The following is a 19,674-nucleotide window of genomic DNA, read 5'->3' on the forward strand; positions in this document are numbered from 1 at the left end:
GATAATTTGAACAGACCAATCGCTAGAAGTGAAATAGAATCTAATTAAAAAAAAAAAAAACAAAAAAACTCCCAGCAAACAAAAGTCCAGGACTAGATAGCCTCACTGGGGAATTCTACCAAACATAAAAACATAAACATATAACTATCCTTCTCAAACTATTCCAAAAAATTGAAAAGGAGGGAACACCCCCAAATTCATTCTACAAGCCACCATTACCCTGATACCAAAACCAGACAAAGACTCTACAACAAAAAGGAAATTACAGGGTAATATCTTTGATGAATATAGATGCAAAAATTCTCAACGATATATTAGCAAACTGAATTAGACAGTACATAAAAAGGAACTACACCATGATCAAGCTGGATTCATTCCAGGGTCACAAGTATGGTTCAACAAATACAAGTCAATCACTGTGATACACCACGTTTTAAAGGAAAGAAAAATCACATGATTATCTCAATAGACTCAGAAAAAGCATTTAACAAAATACAACATCCATTTATAATAAAAAACTCTCATAAAAGTGGGTGTAGAGGGAACATATCTCAACATAATAAAAGCTATATAATGGGACTTCCCTGGTGGCGCAGTGGTTAAGAATCCGCCTGCCAATGCAGGGGACACGGGTTGGAGCCCTGGTCCAGGAAGATCTCAGATGATGAGGAGCAAGTAAGCCCATGCGCCACAACTACTGAGCCTGCGCTCTAGAGCCCGTGAGCCACAGCTACTGAAGCCCGTGCACCTAGAGCCCTTGCTCTGTAACGAGAAAAGCCACCGCAAGGAGAAGCCTGTGCACTGTAATGAAGAGTAGCCCCCGCTCACCACAACTAGAGAAAGCCCACATGCAGCAACAAAGACCCAACGCAGCCCAAAAATTAAAAAAAAAAATTTTTAAGTACAATTTTTTTTAAAAAAGCTATTTATGATAAACCCACAGCCAACATAATACTCAATGGTGAAAAGCCGAAAGCCTTTCCAGTAAATTCAGGAACAAGACAAGGATGCCCACTTTCATCACTTCTATTTAACATAGTATTGGAAGTCCTAGCCACAGCAAATCAGACAAGAAAAAGAAATAAAATGTATCCAGTTTGGAAGGAAAGAGATAAAACTGTCACTATTTGCAGATGACATGATACTTTATATAGAGAACCCCTGAAGTCTCCACCCAAAAACCATTGGAAGTAATAAATGAATTCAGCAAGATTGCAGGATACATGATTACTATACAGACGTCTGTTGCATTTCTTTACACTAATAATGAAATATGAGAAAATAAAGTTTTTAAAAGTCCCATTTAAAATTGCATCAAAAAATACCTGAGGAATGTGGTAGTTGCGGTGGGGGGAGGAGAAATATTCTATAGTCCTATGATTCGGTCTCAGTCTTTTAGTGACTCTATGATTCTGGACTATAAACTTCACAACTATTTCTCAGATTCCACCCACCCTTAGGTTGGACAAGATGGCTAGAGTGGGCTGGAGTAGGCATTTCCCTTCTTCCATGCGGCTCCAGCCAGCTGAAGTTGGATATTGTCTTCCACCAGGTTAGTGAGACTCTGATAATACCCTAGCAGGTAGGGCTCTGGCTAGTTAGGTTGCCCTGAGGGCAGGCCTTGTTAAGAACAAAGTGCTCTAGCATATTTCAAAATGGTTCCAGGAGTTCCCTGGTTGCCTAGTGGTTACTGCCATAGCCCAGGTTCAATCCTTGGCAATCCCTGGTCAGAGAACTGAGATCCCACAAGCTGTTCAGCACAGCTGGAAAAAAAAAAAAAAAAAAGGGAATTCCCTGGCAGTCCAGTGGTTAGGACTCAGCGCTTTCACTGCCAGGGCCAGGTTCGATCCCTGATCCCTGGTTGGGGAACTAAGATGTTGCATGGCACGGCCAAAAAAAAAAAGGTTCTTTTCTCTTCCCCATGCTAGAAGCACAAGGGGATTTTCCTCCACATTTAATGTGGGAACCTGGTCAAATTCCTCGAGGTAAATTCCACAATACTATAGCAGCCCCGTTATGACTGGGTCCCCCCTGGAGTTAATGCCCAGATTGTGCAACTTGTCCTCTTACAGTTTGTCTGCTACAATTTAGGTTTTCCTACCCCAGCACTGGTTCCCATGTTAGTTTCCCCTAGTCTCTGTTCCAGCAAGCAAAGACTTCATGTATTTGCCTGTCTCTCCAATCTTGGGAGCAGCAGTATGCCCTGTGTCCTCCCCTCTCTTATTTTTTATTTTTACTTTTTAAATTATGTTTTAAAGGTATTTTTAATTTTTTAATTAATTTTTTTAAATTTATTTTTGGCTGCGTTGGGTCTTCGTTGCTGCACGTGGGCTTTCTCTAGTTGCGGTGAGCAGGGGCTACTCTACGTTGAGGTGCGCGGGCTTCTCATTGCGGTGCCTTCTCTTGTGATGCGCGGGCTCTAGGCCCACAGGCTTCAGTAGTTGTGGCTCCTGGGCTCTAGAGCGCAGGCTCAGTAGTTGCAGTGCACGGATTTAGTTGCTCTGCGGCATGTGGGATCTTTCCAGACCAGGGCTCAAACCTGTGTCCCCTGCACTGGCAGGCAGATTCACTGCACCACCTGGGAAGTCCCTCCCCTCTCTCATATATTCAGGAAGAGTTGTTTGGTTTTTCAATATGTTCATCTTTTCTCTTTTTGTTAGGATTGATCGGCAACTTCCAAGCACCTCACACGCCAATTAGAAACTGAAATTCTGAGGTCTGCCTTTTTATAATTAACATATCACATTCTTTCCCCCTAGACCATACTCTGTGTCCTCCCCAGAACTATTTCCTTCCCCAGACAACCTCAGAGTTCTTAGATCAATTTAGCAATTTTCTTTGTCCATTTCCTGATTGAATTCATCAAATTCATCAATTATGACCAACTTTAGCAGAAAGCATTCAAATAACAGGTAATAAGATTTAATGAAAGAGGTAGCAGATCCACTTCAGGTGATCCTACCTGGACAAGGCTAGTGACCACCCACTGCCTCCCCCATAGGTGGGAGATACCCAGAACTGAAGAGGGTGTGTCAGTTCATGAGGTGGGGTCAGGAACAAGACATTAATTATGAAACTGAGCAGGAACCTGCAGGATACCCCCAGGCACAGACCCCACCCATTTTCCCTGCCTCCTGTTTGCAGAAAAGCTTTAGTCTCCTACGTCTTCCCCCAGTCCAAAGAGCAAATTGCATCAGAGAAGTGAGAAAATGCAGAAACAAAAACAGGCAAGCAAGACAAAATAATAATAGTTAATACCCATAAAACAAAGTCAAGGACCTTTAGTTCTTCCTAAAGGGCTACAGATGATATCCTGAGCCAAATGTATGAGTTGTTTTGCAGATACTAAAACCCTACCAGGTGGAAGACGTTAACTGCATGCTGACCACAAGCACATAGACCTCACACCAGCTGGAACGAGAAGGTTGATGATGTTAACTGCTGAAATACCACCCCGTTACCAATGAATCAGAAGAATGCCCATGAGCTGATCAGGGAGGCTGCATCCCTCTCCCTCATGCCATCTTTAAAAACTCTTCCCTAAAAGCCATCAGAGAATCCAGGTCTTTTAAGCATTCACCTTGCAACCAACACTGTACTTTGCTTCACCACAACCCAGTGTCAAGAGATTGGCTTTGCTGCACATTGGGCGAGTGGACCCAAGTTTGGTCCGGTAACAATTACAATGCATAAAGTTCTGTACACACAAGACTACGTATGCAATATAAGTCATACATACAAAATTAAATAATCATATTTTTAAATGTAATCATTTGCAAGATTATGGAGTACCTGCCTCATATTGTTGCTTGGCCTCTGGGTTCAGCTATAAAGAAAACACCGGCCTCAGGAAACTCAGAGCCTGAAAAAAAAAAAAAAGAACCATTTGTAACTCACAGAAATACATGGAAAGTTTGATAACCACTATAAAAATGTACCACAGAGCCTAGCTGCTCAAAGTGTGGTCTCTTGACCGGCAGCATCTGCACTACCTCGGAACTTGTTATAAATGGAGAATCTCAGGCCAACGGAATCACCATACCCAAGAAATCAGTATCTGCAGTTTAAACAGATTCCCAGGGAACTTAAAGGTACATTTGAGTTTAAAAAGCCCCATCGGGGGGCCTCCCTGGTGGCGCAGTGGTTGGGAGTCTGCCTGCCGATGCAGGGGACACGGGTTCGTGCCCCGGTCCGGAAAGATCCCACATGCCGCGGAGCGGCTGGGCCCGTGAGCCATGGCCGCTGAGCCTGCGCGTCCGGAGCCTGTGCTCCGCAACGGGAGAGGCCTCAGCGGTGAGGGGCCCTCGTACCGCAAAAAAAACAAAAAAAGCACCATCAGAGAGAGATACACAAGTATAAAATCTGTCTTTACCCTGAAACAGCCCTGCCTCTTGCCCTTGAAACTTTCTCAAGTAGAATCTCTCCCTTTCTCACTCCCCTTACCTCTGAAATGGGAGCTGGGTTAAAAGTTCTCCCTCCACCTGTTGTGCATTCTAGGTTTCCTCCCCATCTTTATGCAAAATACCACATTCCCTATACCTTTACATGGCGCCCTATTCCCCACCCCCACCCCACCCCCGCATCACAGGCTTTTTCCATACCACTAAGTGAGTTGAATTCAGGTGGGTGATGAGTTTATCTCTCTAGCCACTCAACTCAAATAAATGACCTCCTTTCCCAGCCTGCCTTGCATACACACTCAGGACATTGTTGTCACCTGGAGCCGGTCCAGGTGTATTGTTTTCACTTCAAACATCCAAGTCTGAGTCAATGTTGACCCTTCCCACTGATACACTATCACTTCTCGATAAATCCAGCTGCTTCTAGTCTGTCTTTTATACCCTCCAGTCCTGCCACCCCTCATTACTGTCTTTCCCCCTTTCATTCATGTATTTCAGTCCCTCCTTCTACCCACCCCCCATTCTGATGGGAACCATATCTCCATTCTAATTCTCCCCTCTTCTCTCCCTCTCTTCATCCACTCCTCTTATGCATAGACTTTTCAATGCACTTTTGCTCACTCTTGTCGTGGTCAAATTCAGTATGTCTCTCAAACTTTAGGTCGGGGGAGCCTAACTCAATTTATAGCTGATTTTGGAAGTGGAAGATGGGACACATTGTACAGAGAAGAACCAGGATTGTAACTCTCTCTCTTCCTCTGCAGTCTCCTTCAAAATTTCTCCTTATAACCCATAATTCCTGTTCTGCAATTCTCTGATTTGTCTGAACTTCTGTACTCTTTTCCAGGTACTTGGGCGCTCAAGTTGTGATACTGTTATTTATAATAAGAAATATATATTTTGTCTTAGTCTCTGCTCCTGACACAGAGCTCCTAAAACCCGTGGCATTTCCTGTGATGAGAGCCATAAAGGTGCTTTTCACTGTGTTCATGAGGTGACTTCTGGAGGGTATCACTTTGGGAAGTATAAACATTTTAACAATATTAATTCTTCCAACCCATGAATGCTGGTTATCTTTCCATTTAAATATGACTTCTCTAATTTTTACCAATTTTTTATAAACTTCAGTGTTCATGTGTTTTACCTGTTTGGTTAAGTTTATTCTTTTTTTTTTTAATAAATAAATTTATTTATTTATTTTTGGCTGCATTGGGTCTTTGTTGCTGCATGCGGGCTTTCTTTCTTTTTTTTTTTTTTCGCGGTACACGAGCCTCTCACTGCTGTGGCCTCTCCCGTTGCGGAACACAGGCTCCGGATGCGCAGGCTCAGCGGCCATGGCTCACGGGCCCAGCCGCTCCGCGGCATGTGGGATCTTCCCGGACCGGGGCACGAACCCGTGTCCCCTGCATCGGCAGGCGGACTCTCAACCACTGCACCACCAGGGAAGCCCAGGGCTTTCTTTTTAGTTGCAGCAAGCGGAGGCTACTCTTCGTTGTCGTGCGCAGGCCTCTCATTAAGATGGCTTCTCTTGTTGCGGAGCACGGGCTTTAGGCACACGGGCTTCAGTAGTTGTGGCACATGGGCTCAGTAGTTGTGGCACATGGGCTTAGTTGCTCCACGGTATGTGGGATCCTCCCGGACCAGGGCTCGAACCCATGTCCCCTGCATTGGAAGGTGGATTCTTAACCACTGCACCACCAGGGAAGTCCCAGTTTCCATTTTACTCATCCCATTTCTTGATAACCACCTGATGATTCATAAACTGGTCCCCATACTCAGAGGGCAAGGATAGACTAGAGAAAGATGCAGATCACGCTAGATTGGTGGGTGGCAAGTCTAATGAGCAAAGAAACTTAGTTAAAAGGCTTCTCCTGGGTGGACACGAGACAAGTAGATCCCACACCCACGCAACAAATCTTAACATGTTTATACAGAGGACTTAACTGGGTTCAGTCACATACTGACTTCGGATGGTCTCAGCAACACCTTACTCTCTCAAGGCTGTGTTCTTGCAGAAGCTTCCACTATGGGAAATGTGGGCAGAATGTACATTCCAAGGACAGAAGACGGGGTAAGGAGTCTCTCGTTGGCTGGGTCCATCTCACAGGTCACATCCTCTGGATTACTTCCTCCAACATCACCTAAGCATCAGCGACGTGCGTGTCCACGCTGTAGGTGAGGGCTGGTGTTTGATGAAGTTGCAGCATCAGTTCCTGCTCTTGAGGGCTCAGGCATGGACTCTGCACAGCTCCATCAGCTGGGATTAGCATATGGGATGACTCAGGGAGTCCTCAGTGGCAAAACTGCGGGTATCACTGACAGCCACAAGGGCTGCTTGGTACTCCTTGGCGATAGTGGATAAGGTCTTCCTGCTCTTCTTTTCTCCTCCAGCGTGAGGTCACAGCCAAAGGGATCACTCTTGGCAGCAAGATATGTGGGATGGGAGGATGTGGCGACACAGGTGAAATGCTTCTATTTCCTATAGGGACCTTCTTGGTTTTTCTATGCCCCACACAGACACTGCTGCTGCTGCTTCTTTTTTTAATATTGAAGTACAGTTGATGTATACTATTATACAAATTACAGTTGTACAATACAGTGATTCACAAATTTTAAAGGTTATACTTCATTTATAGTTATTATAAAATATTTGCTATATAACCCACGTTTAATGATGTTCCATAGTCTTTTCCACTGTGGCTGTACATTTCCCACCAACACTGTATGAAGGTTCCCTTTTCTCCATGTCCTCGCCAACATTTGTTATTTGTGTTCTTTTAGATGATGGCCATTCTGACAGGTGTGGGTTGGTATCTCTTTGTGGTTCTGATTCGTATTTCTCTGATGATGAGCCATGTTGAGCATCTTTTCATGTGCCTGTTACCCTGCCACTTCTTAATTGAACTCCAGAGCTCTCCCAGAGCTATTTTCATCAGTGGATAATTATTAAATCATTGTTTTTTGTCAGGTACAAATGCTGGGACCACCTAGTCCACTGTGTTGCTAATGTCACACTCCTAAATGCTTTTTTTTCTTTAAGAGATTAAGATGGTCCATGGGAAATAGGTATTTTTACATGGTGTTAACGGAGCTAGCTCAACTGGAACAAGCTAGGAAAACTAGTTGGTTTCTGCTGTTTCTCCAAAGACACCTGATGACTGTCCTTTATACTGAAATTTGGTTAAGGAAGCACTTAGAGGACAGAAATTGCTGGTAATGATGAAAGATAGAAGGATTTATTCTTTCAGAAAAAAAATAAATTCCTGGGCTGTGACCTGTTTAGACCGAAGTGGACCCATTAAAGGTGTTTAGAAATGTATCTCAGTTGATCAAGATTTGGATCACAGAACTTTCTCAGGATCCATGGATGTGTTTGCCATCACTGTGGAGACCAGTGCCTGCCCTACTCCCTCAGCTGGAGCACTTTGGGAAGAGGTACTGATCGAGACTGCTGGAATCATCATCCTCAGGTAAGACATATAACTGTATAAGTTGATCCACGTCGTAAGGAGTGGAGGCCCAAGGAGGATCAGAGTCTCTGAAACTTATCTGCTGGAGATCGTCAGGCAGAAAATCACAGGATGAATTGCGTGGAGTGGTGGCAGCCCCTTCATGTTGCTCGACACGAAAAGCCTTATGTAGTTCATGATAGGAAGCATCTGAGATGCCGCGACTCATGGGATGAGTGTTCCCTGAAGTGCCAGGTAAGGGCATCTCTTCCCCTTTCACTGAAATGACCTGTTGTGGGTCTGCTAGGGACAGATTTCGCTGAGATTGATCCTCCTTCCTCCTTTTGACACGCTGGTTTTTAAACCAAGTCTGGGAAGGGAAGAGATGAGCGGGTTAATAAGGGGGGATGTGTCCAAAGGGGAATCCTCATGTACCTCAGAAATTAGGTTGCTTTGGTGTGTGAAAGTGACTCTCACATGTCTTCATACTTATCTGAATGAGGAAGGTTCTTTCTATCCTCTCTGTCCTGGGATCCAGGGGGCAAAGGGAGTGTAGGATTGTGCTAGCAATTGGTAGAACAGGACAGAACACTTTAAGCCCAGAACACGAGGTATCTTTAAGAAAGTGGGTGTTGTCTTGGCGGATACTCTGGGTTCTCCGAGAGAGGATTCTGAAGCCTGAGAACATGCAGGGGGATTCTAGCTTGGGGTGCCTTCAGGATTCGTTCAGGGGTTCTTATGCCCTGAATATTCTGTGGGTACTTAGCTGCAAGGCATGTAGATAATTGTGAATGTCATGATTAAGGAGAACCTAGAATAAACAGGAACAGACCCAAAGGGGAGTATCTGAGATCCATCACCAAAGGATATCATCTAGCATTGTGGGCCTGGAGTCAGAAAGGCCTGGGTTCAAATTCTAGCTCTTGTGTTTATAATTCTCGGAAGACAATTCCTTTCTGTGACCCTTAGTGTTCTTCAATAAAAGCAGTGGTCATTAGAACAAATATATAAAATGCTTAACATCTGTTCTGGCGCACAGCAATTTTTCAAGCAATCAGAATTATACTGATGACTAAATGTGTGTGAAACTCTGAGTTAGGTGTGCTATCTGGCTATATAGAGACAGACTCAGGGACATACCTTTATTATTGACTCATCAAGATGAATATTTGAAGAAAGTTCTTTTATAATGAACCAATTTGGGTACATGGTCTTTTCAAATGTATCTTTTAGTGCTCCAAGCTGTTCCCGGCTGAATTGTGTGCGGAATCGGCGAGCTGAATTTGGATTTCCTGTAAAAAGAATAGACAAAAATCTTTCATAAAAGATATATCCAGGGCTTCCCTGGTGGCGCAGTGGTTGAGAGTCCGCCTGCCGATGCAGGGGACACAGGTTCGCGCCCCGGTCCAGGAAGGTCCCACGTGCCGTGGAGCAGCTGGGCCCGTGAGCCATGGCCACTGAGCCTGTGCGTCCGGAGCCTGTGCTCCGCAACGGGAGAGGCCACAACAGCGAGAGGCCCGTGTACTGCACAAAAAAAAAAAAAAAAAAAATCCAATAATAAAGGTAGTGGATAAATCACAAGTAGTAAAATTGATTCAAAATTAATTTTGAGTCCAGAGATACATAAAATAAAAAGATGTAAAATGTGTCATCAAAAATATAAAATGTGGGGCTTCCCTGGTGGCGCAGTGGTTGAGAGTCCGCCTGCCGATGGAGGGGATACGGGTTCGTGCCCCGGTCCGGGAAGATCCCACATGCCACGGAGCGGCTGGGCCCGTGAGCCATGGCCGCTGAGCCTGCGCGTCCGGAGCCTGTGCTCCGCAACCGGAGAGGCCACAACAGTGAGAGGCCCGCGTACCGCAAAAAAAAAAAAAAAAGATATATATAGATAGATAGATAGATAGATAACAGGGGAGGGGGATTTAAAAATATAAAGTTTGGGATATGTTCAAAATTAAGTTACTATCAACTTAAAAGAGACTATCAAATACATAGTATATTATATATGTGAACCTCATGGTAACTACAAAGCAAACATTTAAATACCTAAAGAAAATGACAAAAGATATAAAAACACTAAAGAAAACAATCAAACCACAAGGGAAGAGAGAAAGAGAAGAAGAAAGGAACAGAGAGGACTACAAAAATAGCCAGAAAATAATTTTTAAATGGCAATAATTACATACCTATCAATAATTACTTTAAAGGTAAATGGACTAAACTCTCCAATCAAAAAACATAGGTGGCTGAATGGATAAATAAAAATTTAAAAAAAAAGAAGCAAGACCCTTCTATATGCTACCTGTAAAAGACACACTTCAAAACTGAAAACACTCACAGAATGAAATGAAGGGATCAAAAAAATATATACCATGCCGACGGGAAGGAAAAGAAAGCTAGGGTAGCAATACTTATATCAGAAAAAATAGACTTTAAAACAAAAGATTGTAACAAAAGACAAAAAAGGAATTATAGAATGATAAAGGGGTCAATCCAACAAGAAGATATAACATTTGTAAACATTTCTGCCCCCAACATAGGAGGACATAAATATAGAAAGTAAATATTAAAGAAATAAAGAGAGAAGTACACAGCAACAATAATAGTTAGGGACTTTAACATTACATTCTTAAGGAAACTACTTTCAAGCTAAAATTCTCTATGTAGCCAAATTTCTCCTTCCATGTGACAACAGGATAAAGACACTTTCAGATGCTCATAGGTTCAACCAACTTATCTTCCATGTACTACACGAAGATATAGTTCAACCCAGCAAAATAAAGAACGGTGGGTCAGGGAGAAGGAATGTCCCTGGCGGTCCAGTGGTTAAGAATCCGTGCTTCCAATGCATGGGGCATGTGTTCGATCCCTGGTTGGGGAGCTAAGATCCTGTGTGTCACGCAGTATGGCAAAGAAAACAAAAACAAAAGCGGGGGGGGGGGGATTTGTGTGGAAGAAAAGAGGATCCACACAAAAGGGTAACAAGGGGAATTCCCAGGTTGATTCCTATACACCAGGCCTGAAAAGCAAGCACCTGTGTAAAAGACACAATAGGCCCCAAACGTGCTAAGCCCCATGTCAGCAAACCAAAACTTAATACTTAACCTAACTCTAGTTTCAGCCCCTCTCAGGAATGTGACCTTTAATCAGTCAATCTAGAATTTCCTGGCCAGCACTAGTGAGCTAATCTTCCCTCAAAGGTGACCCCTGTCTTCCCCCAAAGGTGACTCTGCCTGAAATAATCCTTTATTTATGACTTCCTTGTCTCACCCCTTTCTGCCTTTACAAACCTTCATTTTGGGACTTCCCTGGTGGCACAGTGGTTAAGAATCCGCCTGCCAATGCAGGGGACACATGTTCGATCCCTGGTCCAGGAAGATCCCACATGCCTCGGAGCAACAAAGCCCGTGCACTGAGCCTGCTCTCTAGAGCCGGTATGCCACAACTACTGAGCCCGCGTGCTGCAACTACTGAAGCTTGCGTGCCTAGGGCCCATGCTCCGCAACAAGAGAAGCCACCACAATGAGAATCCCACGTATCGCAACGAAGAGTTGCCTCCGCTCTCAGCAACTAGAGAAAGCCCGTGCGCAGCCAAAACGCAAAACAAAAAAAACCCTTCATTTTGTACAGCTCCTCAGAAGCTCCTTTCTTTTTCCTAGATGGGATGTTACCCAGTTCATGAATTGTTATAATAAATAACAATAATAAAAATAATAAAAATAAATAAATAATAGAGCCAATTAGATCTTCAAGTTTACTCAGTTGAATTTTGTTATTTAACACACCATATAAGAGACAATCAGGAAAATGGGTTCAATTGATTACCTGATGGGTTTGGGTCATCGGGAAAAAATACTGAATATGCCATAGGCCAAATTGATAAATCACACAGTTGAAAATTAAGAAAGATGCACCTTAAGCATATGAGGAAAAACGAAGAATATTAACACCTCAAATTGTGAAGTTTATGTGACGTGAGTCATTCTGGTATAAATTAATTCTGCAGGGAACAATATTTACAAAAGTCTGATTAAAATAAATTGATATTGACTTAATCAAAATATTTTTAAATTTATTTCTTGGCCGCACCATGCGGCATGTGGGATCTTAGTTCCCCGACCAGGGATCAAACCTGTGCCCCCTGCTTTGGAAGCATGGAGTCTTAACCACTGGACTGCCAGGGAAGCCCCCAAAATATTAATATTAAAATATTATTAAATTACTTTGACTAACCAATAATCAAGTGTTAAATTATTATTAACCTCTATTAGTAAGGTGTATAGAGTGAAAATGAGGAGGGATGGGGCTACGGATCTAAAATCTTCATCTACCAAACTGAGAGGACAATATATAAAATTGATGAATGAACTACTATTTTCATTACTTCAGTATCAAACAATAGTGATGGAACATGTATCAGAAGAACCGGTTACAAGTTTTGATGAGTGGACCTGTTGAGGCACAATACTGCTTTCTTCTATTATTAAAAGAAAATTGTCTTAAAAAAACAATTTAAGGGCTTCCCTGGTGGCGCAGTAGTTGAGAGTCTGCCTGCCGATGCAGGGGACACGGGTTTGTGCCCCGGTGCGGTAAGATCCCACGTGCCGCGGAGCGGCTGGGCCCGTGAGCCATGGCCGCTGAGCCTGCGCGTCCGGAGCCTGTGCTCCGCAACGGGAGAGGCCACAACAGTGAGACGCCCGCGTACCGCAAAAAAAAAAAAAAAAAAAAAAAACAATTTAAGGGGACTTCCATGGGGGTCCAGTGGTTAAGACTTTGTCTTCCACTGCAGGGGGTGTGTGTTTGATCCCTGGTCAGGGAGCTAAGATCCCACATGCCTCCGGGCCAAAAAACCAAAACATAAAACAGAAGCGATATTGTAACAAATTCAATAAAGACTTTAAAAATGGTCTACATTTTTAAAAATCTTTAAAAATAAATAGTTTAAAAAAAATATGTATACAATTATATTCACATCCCTGGACAAGAAGTAGACTTCTAAACTAGGCTTTCCAAATACAATAATAAAATGGAAATGTTGGTAAATATTCCAACATCAACACTTAAAATATCTGGGCAATAGAACTCATGAGTAAATTTAAAAACACAAGCCACAGATTGGGAGAATATATTTGCAACAAATATAAGAAATACATTATTGGTGTCTAGAATAAAACAAAAATGTTCTACTAAGCCTCAAGGTAAAAAAAAAAAAACCCACAACACTAGAAAAATGGCAAAGAAGAGAAGTGGAAAATCAGCATAAGAGAAAAGCAAAACTTAAAAATAGACTTTAAAATAGAGTGAAGAGTCTCAATTTCACTGGTTAATAAAGAAATGGAATTGGATCAAATTTCAAGTACCCACTATTAAAAACAAAACCCCCCAAATGGAGTCACTTATGCTAAGCTCCACATCATCAAACAGAGACTTAATTTAGTTTCAGCTCTCCCAGAAATGGAATCTTAAATCAATCAGGAATTACTCAATCAGCACTAGTTAGGTAACTGCCTGATCGACTCCTGCCACCCCATAAAGGGAAGTAACCCTGCAATAATCAATCTGATTTTTTGCCTTGTATAACTTACTAGTTCCTGCTCCCTTCTGCACATAAAAATCATTCATTTTACACAGCTCCTCGGAGCTCCTTTTGATATGCTAGATTGGATGCTGCCTGATTCATGAATCGTTGAATAAAGCCAGTAAGATCTTTAAAAATTTACTCAGTTGAATTTTGTTTTTTGAACACCACCAAATGGTTGACATTTAAAAAGTATGCCCATACCAGATGTTAAAAAAGGTGGAGAAACAAAAACTCACATTACTGGTGGTGTAAATGGGGAAAACATTTGTATTCTACTACAAGTTAATCATTAAAGGGATGTTAAATTATACATAATAGCCCATCTCTGGGAACCCTGCCTCCCAGGTAATGATCATTAAGCTAAAATATCTTTGTTTAGCTCACAGGAAACATCCTGACCAGGTCAACCTGTGAATGACTGCAGAAAGGAAGAAATTAACACATCTGCTCCTGAGGCGATGGAAACCCGGAAATGTTTGACTTTACTCCCTCGCCTTTTAGCATAAAAGAAGCCTGAACTCAGGTAAGGTGATTCTTTGGGACATGAGTCCACCGTGGTGAGTCCACCATCTTCTCGGTCTGCCGGCTTTCTGAATAAAGTCGCTATTCCTTGCCCCAACAGGTCATCTCTCGATTTACTGGCCTGTTATGCAGCGAGCAGAATGAGCTTGGACTCCGTAACAGGGGTAGTCCGGTTACAAATTGTTTTTCAAATGCTCCCTGTTGGTATAACCCAGTGGTTCCCCAAACTGACAACCCGGTGTTGGCAAAGCCCAGGGGCTACCACAAAGTCTCACCCCTCTCACCTTACTTTATCACAACCCGAACACTCAACCTCTAGCATCTTAAGCAGACATTGCCTCTGCCCCAGCTTACCTGCCATGATATTTTTTAGAAGTGCAGTGATTCAACCAGGTGTTTCCTGACTCTGAATTGTCGTCTATGTGTCTGCTGGGCTTAGAAGCCTAATATTTAAGCAAAATTTTAACAAAATCAGGTCTCTGCCCTACCCCTCCCTAAGGCCACACCCTCCAATCATCCACTCAACACATGCTTATTGAGAACCTATTCTGTGCCTGGTGCCGTGCAGGGTCCTGGGAATAAAAGTGTGAGTCCAGGTTTAATCTCTGACCTCACACAGTGGAGGAAAATAAATGAAAGTCAAGGAAGAAATGAATAAAATGTTCAAAATTGTCACTCAGGACAAAAGAGTAAGTAAACAGGGTGCTGGGAGAAAGAATAAGTTTTGTAAGACACCTGAAATCGGAAGGTGAAGAAGGGGTTCTGTGGGTGGGCAACTCTTGGCCTGACCTGGGGTGCAAGAATGAGGTGTCTAGGGGACAGCTTGTGGAGGAGATGGACTGTCAAAGCCCCTGATATCCAGTTCTGCCCAGCTTTCCCACACGAGACAGCAGCAAACTCGGGTGAAGAACTTGGCAGGGCTTAAATCATAGAGGAGGTCCTCATAACTTACATTAAGGAGTTTGGATTTTGGACAGTTGAAAGCCCATGAAGAATTCTAAGCAAGGGAACTTAACATACGAATTGAATTTTAAAAAAATCATGCCTCTCGGGACTTCCCTGGTGTCACAGTGGTTAAGACTCTGCCCTCCCAATGCAGGGGGCCCGGGTTCGATCCCTGGTCAGGGAACCAGATCCCGCATACATGCTGCAACTAAGAGTTCACACACCACAGCTAAGGAGCCGGTGAGCCGCAACTAAGGAGCCCACCTGCTGTAACTAAGACCCAGCGCAACTAAGTAAATAAATTTAAAAAAAATTTAATAAATTTTTAAAATAAATAAATAAAAATAACCATGCCTCTCTCTTGCCTCTTAGCTTCCCTTTCACTGGCCCTTTGTTCTTCATTTTTCTTCCACCTTCATTTATTTATTCCTCCTCAAGACATTTTTCTATGTGATGGGTCTTACTCATGTATTTTGGTGAACATATGTAAGCATTTCTGTAATTTCTGAGGCGATTTTCCCAGGATCCAGACTTGGAGCTTACTCTTTCCCAAAGACCATATGTACCTTGTTGAACTTATTTTTTAATATGTACTCTGTTGAACTGGTCATTGGAGCCTCCTATAGTCCAGATATCCAGGTAGGGCTTGTAGTGGTTTTTTGTTTGTGTGAATAAACATTTTATTATGGAATAATTTTAGATTCATAGAAAAGTTGCAAAGATAATACAGAGAGTTTCCATATACACTTCATCCAGCTGCCTCTAATGTTAAGATCTTACATACCCAAGTACACTTGCCAAAAGAAATTCACATTGGTATGTTAGTACTAACTAAATTTCAGACTTTATTTTGATTTCACCAGTTTTTCCACTAATGTCTTTTTTCAGACGTTATTTTTTTAGAGCAGTTCTAAGTTCCACACAAAATTGAAAGTAAGGTACGGAGACTTCCCATAAACCCTCCCCGTTATTCATGCCCCATTAGAGTGGTACATTTTTTATAATAGATGAACCTACACTGACACATCATAATCATCCAAAATCCATAGTTTGCCTTAGGGTTCACTCTTGGTGTTATACTTCCTATGGGTTTGGACACATGTGTAATAACATATCTTATATGTTATAAGATATTATAACATATTTTATATAACATAATAATAAAATATTATGCAGGGGATTTTCACTGCCCTAAAAATCCTCTGTGCTCAACCTACTCATCTCCCTCACCCTGGGGACCGCTGATAATTTTAATGTCCCCATAGTTTCACCTTTTACTGAATGTCCTATAGTCAGAATCATACACTATGTAGCCTTTGCAGATTGGATTCTTTCACTTACTAATATGCCTTTAAGGTTCTTCCATGTCTTCTCATGGCTTCCTTCACTCACAGCACTGAACAATATCCCAATTGTCTGGATGTACCACAGTTTATTTATCCATTCACCTACTGAGAAACACCTTGATTTCTTCCAGCTTTTGGCAATTATGAATAAAGCTGCTATAAACATTTATGTGCAGGTTTTCTATGGACAGAAGTTTTCAACTCCTTTGGGTAGACATTTAGGAGCACATGGTGAATCACATGGTGAGAATACGTTTAGCTTTGGAAGAAAACATCAAACTGTCGTTCCAAAGCAGCTGTACCATTCTGCACTCCCACCAGCAATGAATGAAATTTCCTGTCTCTCCACAGCCTCACCAGTATTTGGTGTTGTCTGTGTTCTAAATTTTAGGCATACTAAAAGGCTGGTTGTGGTATCTTGTTGTTTTAATTTACAATTCCCTAATGATATTTGATGTTAAGCATCTTATTATAGATTTATCTGCCATCTGTGTATCTTCTTTGTTAAGGCATCTGTTCAGATCTTTGGCCCATTCTTTTTTTTTTTTTTTTTTTTTTGCGGTACGTGGGCTTTTCACCGTTGTGGGCTCTCCCATTGCGGAGCACAGGCTCCGGACGCGCAGGCCCAGCGGCCATGGCTCACGGGCCCAGCCGCCCCGCGGCATGTGGGATCCTCCCGGACCGGGGCATGAACCTGTGTCCCCTGCATCGGCAGGCGGACTCTCAACCCCTGCGCCACCAGGGAAGCCCTTTTGGCCCATTTTTAAATTGACTTGTTCTTCTTCTTATTGTTGACTTTTTTTTTCAATGATGTGTTTATTTAATTAGCTCAATCACATCCCCTTTTTTTAACATCTTTATTGGAGTATAATTGCTTTACAATGGTATGTTAGTTTCTGCTTCATGACAAAGTGAATCAGCTATACATATACTTATATTCCCATATCTCTTCCCTCTTGCGTCTCCCTCCCACCCTCCCTATCTCACCCCTCTAGGTGGTCACAAAGCACCGAGCTGATCTTCCTGTGCTATGCGGCTGCTTCCCACTAGCTATCTACCTTACGTTTGGTAGTGTATATATGTCCATGCCACTCTCTCACTTTGTCCTAGCTTAGCCTTCCCCCTCCCCATGTCCTCAAGTCCATTCTCTAGTGGGTCTGCATCTTTATTCCCATCCTAGGTTCTTCATGACTTTTTTTTTAGATTCCATATATATGTGTTAGCATACGGTATTTGTTTTTCTCTTTCTGACTTACTTCACTCTGTATGACAGATTCTAGGTCCATCCACCTCACTACAAATAACTCAATTTCGTTTCTTTTTGTGGCTGAATAATATTCCATTGCATATATGTGCCACATCTTCTTTACCCATTCATCTGTCGATGGACACTTAGGTTGCTTCCATGTCCTGGTTATTGTAAATAGAGCTGCAGTGAACATTGTGGTACATGACTCTTTTTGAATTACGGTTTTCTCAGGGTATATGCCCAGTAGTGGGATTGCTGGGTCGTATGGTAGTTCTATTTTTAGTTTTTTAAGGAACCTCCATACTGTTCTCCATAGTGGCTGTATCAATTTGCATTCCCACCAACAGTGCAAGAGGGTTCCTTTTTCTCCACACCCTCTCCAGCATTTATTGTTTCTAGATTTTTTCATGCTGGCCATTCTGACCGGTGTGAGATGATATCTCATTGTAGTTTTGATTTGTATTTCTCTAATGATTAATGTTGTTGAGCATTCTTTCATGTGTTTGTTGGCAATCTGTATATCTTCTTTGGAGAAATGTCTATTTAGGTCTGTTTAGGTTTATTGTTGACTTTTAAGAATTCTTTTATTTTGGACAAGAGTCTTATCAAGATATGTGTTCTGCAATTACTTTCTCCCAACCTGTGGCTTGTCTTCTCTTTCTCTTGAGAGTTTGCAGGGGTTTTTTTGTTTTTATTTTGTTTTGTTGTTTTACCAGAAGAGACTTTTTTTGGCCAGTAGTTCTCAAACTTTAGGGTACATGAGAGCCACCTAGAGGGCTTATAAAAACACATAAGGCTGGGTCCCACCCTCAGAGTTCAGTATATATTGGGTTGGTCAAAAATTTCGTTAGATGTTGTGGAAAACCCAAACGAACTTTTTGGCCAACCCAATATATGTAGATATGGACTAAGACCCACAAATATACATTTTAAGAAGTTCCCAGGGCTTCCCTGGTGGCGCAGTGGTTAAGAGTCCGCCTGCCGATGCAAGGGACACGGGTTCGTGCCCCGGTCCGGGAAGATCCCACACGCCGCGGAGCGGCTAGGCCCGTGAGTCATGGCCGCTGAGCCTGCGCGTCTGGAGCCTGTGCTCCGCAACGGCAGAGGCCACAGCAGTGAGAGGCCCGCATACCGCAAAAGAAAAAAAAAAAGAAGTTCCCAGATGGGCTGATTTATTGATCTGGGAAACACACTTTAATGACCATTGTTCCTAGCAATCCCAGGGCAGTCTTTACATATATGTGGAGACCTACTGGTGGCTTCCTGGATGTACTATAAAGCCTTAGGACAACTCTATGTCTGTTATAAATATTTGCAACATCGAAATTTGATGGCAGTGTTTTCTTTTAAAGAACCATTTTAATTTAGGTCACTGTAGAGTCTAGAAATTTTAGGAATACTCAATTACCTTCTACTATAATTTAATTTCAATGTTTTGTGAAATTGTGTGCTTTCCATAATTTGGAGGGAATTTCGTTTAGAAGGGGTCACTTGCAACCCTGTACAATTCACAGGTGAGTCACACTGTGGGAGAGAACAGCTAGATAGTCAGCAATCACATTTCCTCTTTCCGAGGCATGTAGAAAATACATATGAATGTTGATCTGTAATTTTCCCTTCTTGTGATATCTTTGTCTGCCTTTGTTATCAGAGTAACGTTGGCCTCATAGAAATTCAGCAGTGAAGCCGTCTCATCTAGGAGGGCTTTAGTTGGGAGGTTACTGATTCAATCTCTTTACTTTTATAGTTCTGTTCATACTTTATATTTTCTTCTTGAGTCAGTTGAGATATGTTAAAAAAAAAAAATTCTCTGAGTGGCCAGGATGGCAGAGTAGGAAGATGCTGAGCTCACCTCCTCCCATGGGCAAACCAAAACTACAACTATTTACAGAGCAACTATCTATGAGAACGACCCAGAGACTAGTTGAAAAGATCTACAAATAAAGATATAAAACAGAATCCACAACAAGGTAAGTAGGAGGGGCAGAGATGCAGTACAGTCAAGACCAACACCCTTAGTTAGGCAACCCACAAACACGAGGATAATTACAACTGCAGAGGGTCTCCCGAAGGAGTGAGGGGTCTGAGCTCCCCAACCCAAGGGTTCTACATCGGGAAGACATACACCCGTAACGTTTGGCTTTGAAGGCCATTGGGACTTACTCTTGGGAGAGCCAGAGGG

At 42.4% G+C, this 19,674-nt stretch overlaps 1 protein-coding gene across 2 annotated transcripts in view; it reads left to right on the plus strand.

Annotated features, from left to right (window-relative positions):
- Positions 1-19,674, plus strand: part of LOC132416755 (galectin-10-like) — a 105,252-nt gene that overhangs the window by 47,691 nt on the left and 37,887 nt on the right. The window contains exon 1 of one of the 2 annotated variants that reach the window (XM_060000328.1): positions 13,906-13,953. The exons of the other annotated variant lie outside the window; for it this stretch is intronic. The gene's annotated coding sequence lies outside the window, so the exon portion shown is untranslated. Of the gene's footprint in view, positions 1-13,905; positions 13,954-19,674 lie in introns of those variants that run through there. 2 annotated transcript variants of the gene reach the window in all.

This window comes from Delphinus delphis, chromosome 20, assembly GCF_949987515.2.
Source record: "Delphinus delphis chromosome 20, mDelDel1.2, whole genome shotgun sequence".
In the NCBI taxonomy this organism is placed as follows: domain Eukaryota; kingdom Metazoa; phylum Chordata; class Mammalia; order Artiodactyla; family Delphinidae; genus Delphinus; species Delphinus delphis.